The following is a 5,000-nucleotide window of genomic DNA, read 5'->3' on the forward strand; positions in this document are numbered from 1 at the left end:
GGGTGTTTAAGCGTGGAGCACTATGCCTAGGGGACGCCGGCTGCTGCACGGGCAGGAGCGGGGTGGAGTTGGAATGGCCCGTCCTGCTCAGTATCGATTCTCCTGGTTGCAGCGGGGCATGGGAGGTGAGGGGTGCGAGGGGGGGGAAGGAGGATAATGAGGAGTAGGCGGAGGGGGGCGGGGAGGAGGAGGAGGAGGATTCGGAGGAGGACGATGCGGGGGCGGAGGAGGGGCGGAGGCGGAGGGGCGGCTGGACGGAGGAGGATGGGAGGCGGCGGCGGCGGAGAGGTGGAGAGGCAGGATGAGGCTGAGGAGCCGCGGCGGCGAATGAGGGGGCGGAGGGGCGGCGGAATCGTATGCGGCGACGGGCGGCGGCGGCGCGGCGGCGGAGGCGGCGGAGGAGGCTGCGGATGATGCTGCGGAGGAGTGCGAGGCGGACTGTGTACCAGAGGAGTGAGGCGGATGAGGTGATGCGGAGGGGGAGGAGGCGGGGGGGAGGAGGCGAGGGCGGAGGCGGAGGCGGGCGGCGGCGGGGGCGGAGGCGGCGGAGTGCTAAAGGCGGAGGAGGAGGAGGAAGGGTGCAGGAGGAGGAGGAGGAGGGGGACGGATGGGCTTGAGGACGGAGTCGGAGGAGACAGGCGAGGAGGAGGCGGAGGAGGACTGGGCATGAGTGCGGAGGGGGAGGAGGAGGAGTGCGGCTGCGGAGGCGTAGGAGAGGCGGAGGAGGAAGGCGGAGGAGGCGGAGGATGAGGATGAGGGGCGGAGGCGGCGGAGCAGGGAGGGACGGCGGAGGAGGAGGAGGAGGGAGGCGGAGGAGGGGGCGGAGGCGGAGGAGGACCGGCCGAGGAGGACGGAGGAGGAGGCGGCGAAGGAGGCGGAGCGGCGGCGGGAGGAGGGGGAGGCGGCGGCCGCGGAGGACGGTCGGCGCGGAGGATGCGGGAGGAGGAGGAGGAGTCGGGCAGACGGAGAGGAGGCGAGGCGGAGGAGTCGGGCGGCGGGGCGGCAGCGGTGCTAGGGCGGGTCCGGGGACCAGGGTGGGTGGAGGAGGATTCTGAAGGCGGCGCGGCGGAGTAGGCGGCAGGCAGCGGCGGAGGCCGTGCGGCTGCTTATTCGCGTCGGCGCCGTCTTTGCGTCCTTCTTCTTCCTTTCCCCTTCTTCTTCCTTTCTTCCTTCTTCTTTTTCTTCCGACCTTTCTCCTTCTTCTTCTTCTTCTTCTCTCCTTCTTCTTTCCTTTCATCTTCTTCTTCTTCTTTTCTTCTTCTTCTTTCGTTCTTTCTTCTTCTTCTTCATCTTCTTCTTTCTTTCACTCGTCTTTCTTCTTCTTCCTTTTTCTTCTGTTCTTTTCTTCCCTTCTTCTTCTTCTTCTTTCATCGTCTTCTTCTTCTTCTTCTTCTTCTTCTCCTTCCTCTTCTTCTTATTTTCTTCTTCTTTTCTTCTTCTCCGTTTCTTCTTTCTTCTATCCTTCTTTTACCTCCTTGTGTTTTGTGTGTGTTGTTTTTTTTTTTTTTTTTTTTTTTTTTTTTTTTTTTTTTTTTTTTCAAGGATCGTAATAAAAAAAAAAAAAAAAATCATATCAAAAGAATTGAAGATTTATATCGCACGTGTCAAATACCCTATGGTTTATGATATCTCACCTTCTAATTCTTCAGGTAAGAGAGAAAGCAGATCCTAAGACCTTTTCTAAGACCTTAAGAAGACTCCTGAAGAATAAAGGTCCTTGGGCTGATGTCGTGGAAGGAGGTGCTGATGTGGCTATATTTAATTCTGGTTATTATGCAAAAGTGTTTCTCTCCGGATGAACCTTTCGGGGCGCATGTATGTGTGTATATATATATATATATATATATATATATATATATATATATATATATACATATATATATAAATATTATATATTATAACATATTTAAACATACATTTATATACTAAATATAATATGTATGTTTATATTGTATTATATATATATATATATATATATATATATGTATACATATATATACATTCAATATATATATATATTATAATATATATATTATATATATATTATATTATATATATATACATATATATACATATCATGTATATATTATATATATATATATATATCTATTTTACATATTTTATTATATGTTTATATATAGATATATATATATATATATAATATATATATATATATATATATATATATTTGTATATATATATTTCATATTTAAAATATATATCTTTATTATAAGTATATATATACTTATATATATATATATTGGTTTATTTATATATATTTATTATTTATATATACTATATATATATATATCTATATATATATATATATATATATATATGAATCACAAAAAACACATGTAGTTGCAGTGTTATTAATTCTATTATGTGCACGTTACTGTGTTTTATGTGAATCATATGTATATTTTATAATGTATATATATATATATATATTATATATTTATATAAAGATATGTATTTATATAGAGATATTTATATATATTTTTATTTATAGTATATATATATATGTATATATTTGCTATTTATATATAAAATATATATTTTATCTAAATTATACATATACACACACAACACATATATATAATATATTTTTATTTTAATTATATATATATTTTTTTATATTTATATATATATTATACATACCATATATATATTAAATATATTTATATTATTAATATTTTATATATTTTATTATATTTACATATATATATATAACTATATATATATATATATATATATATATATATATATATATATATATTATTACATATCTTTTAAAGTATATATTATATATATATATATATTAATATATATTTTATATATTATATATTATATATATCATATATTTTTATATAATTTTTATATTATTTTATATATTTTATATATATATTTTATATATATTCATAATAAAAAAAAGAGAAAGGGGAAAAACAAGTCGCGTGTAATCAGGTGGTTAAATTCTTTACCTTCCTTCCCTTGCATGGCTGTCCTAAGTGCTTTAAAGTGTATTTATGATCGGCCTTTGCTACAGACGCAGGAATGCTATTGTGTGCTCGTCTTTCCTTCTGGTGTTCGACAGGGAAAGTTCAACGTCATGTGGGTATTTTCTTGGTAGGATGGTGGTTGTAAGGATTTTTTTTCTTCAGGATTTTGTTTTCAGATACGTATAGACGCATATACATACGCACATGCATACGCACAGGCACAGGCACACACACACGTATTCGTACGCGCACAGGCACAGGTACACGGACACGCACACGCACAGTCACAGGCACAGGTACACGGACACGCACACGCATACGCACACGCACACGCACACGCATTCGTACACGCACACACACACACACACACACACACACACACACACACACACACACACACACACACACGTCTCCTTGACATGTGTGTGTACGACTGTGCGTGAATGTCCATATGTATTAAATATATCAATCTTCATTCCATTTATGTATCTTGTAATCATATATTAATCATTATCAATCATCCAGATTTTATTATAATTATGTAATTCATTTTTTATGTTTTTTTTATATGCTTTTTTCGAATCAAAATGGAAACTAGACCAAAAAATGGCTTTGACTTTCACTTTACAAACACTGATATATTTACAACGAAAGGAAATTTGTATAGCTGTTATACTCACGTAATATATACAAAAGATATTCTAATTAGTGTTTGAAAGATTTCAAATAAAATAGGGGGGGGGGTGAATTATTAGTTATTATCAATGGTATAATTATTGTACACACAATAATTCATTGTTGATATTAATAATGATAATAATAATAATTATGAAGATGGTGATGATGATGACCACATTGTTGATGATGATGATGGCAATATGCTAATAATTATAACGATGATAGTAATGATAATGATGAAAATCATCATCATCGTTATTATAATTAACATGATAATGATTATGATAATAATAACAACAACAACAACAATGATCATAAAGACAATGATAACAATAACAAAAGAAATTATAATGATGTATATGATCATGATGATAATGATAATGATCATGATAATAATAGTAATATAATAATAATAATAATAATAATAATAATAATAACAATAATAATAATAAAAAATAATAATCATGATTATGATAATGCTCATCACCCCTCCACACAATAATTATTTTCCTTGTGTTAATTACTCACCGAAAATGTTAAGCCCAGTAATGCGTGTATCCTCTGAAACCGCTAAATTTTCTCCCCCTCTCCATTAATCTGCGTTTGCTTATCTCCTTGTTTTATCTTCTGAAATACTGTCTTTACGATGGGTCCTTCATTTTTCTTTCCTCACTCTGCCCTTTAGAATGGGGGTACAGACAAGAGAGGGGAAAAGGGAGAAGAGGGGGAGGGAAGGGGAGGGAGAGAGAGGAGAGGAGGGGAGGGGAGGAGTAGAGAGAGAGGGAGGAGAAGGGTAGAATGGAGGAGTGGGGAGGAAGAGAGGGAGAGAGGGGAGGACTGATAGAGAGAGGGAAGAGACGAGAGTGAGGAGAGGAGAGAGGATGGAAGGAGAGGAAAGAGGAGAGGGAGAGAGCGGAGGAGATGAGAGAGGGAAGAAGAGGAGAGAGGAAAGAGGGGGGAGGAGAGGACGAGGGGAGGAGAGGTGAGAGGGAGGGGATGAGGAGTGAGGAGGGAGAGGAGAGTGAGAGGGGAGGGAGGGAGGGAGGGGGTGGAGAGAGAGGGGGGGGAGGGGGAGGGAGAGAGAGGGAGAGAGAGGAGAGAGAGGGGAGGATGAGGGGAGGGGAGAGAGGAGAAGGGGGAGAGGAGAGGAGGGGGGAGAGGGGAGAGGAGAGGAGAGGGGAGAGGGGAGAGAGAGAGGGAGAAGAGGAGAGAGGGGAGAGGGAGGGAGAAGAGGAGAGAGGAGGAGAGGAGAGAGAGAAAGGGGAGGGAGAGCGAGGGAGGAGGGAGAGAGGAGAGGGAGAGGAGGGGGAGAGGGGGGAG

This window comes from Penaeus japonicus, unplaced genomic scaffold (genome assembly GCF_977035675.1).
Source record: "Penaeus japonicus unplaced genomic scaffold, GWHDUDI00000001_assembly GWHDUDI00000008, whole genome shotgun sequence".
NCBI classification, from domain to species: Eukaryota; Metazoa; Arthropoda; class Malacostraca; order Decapoda; family Penaeidae; genus Penaeus; species Penaeus japonicus.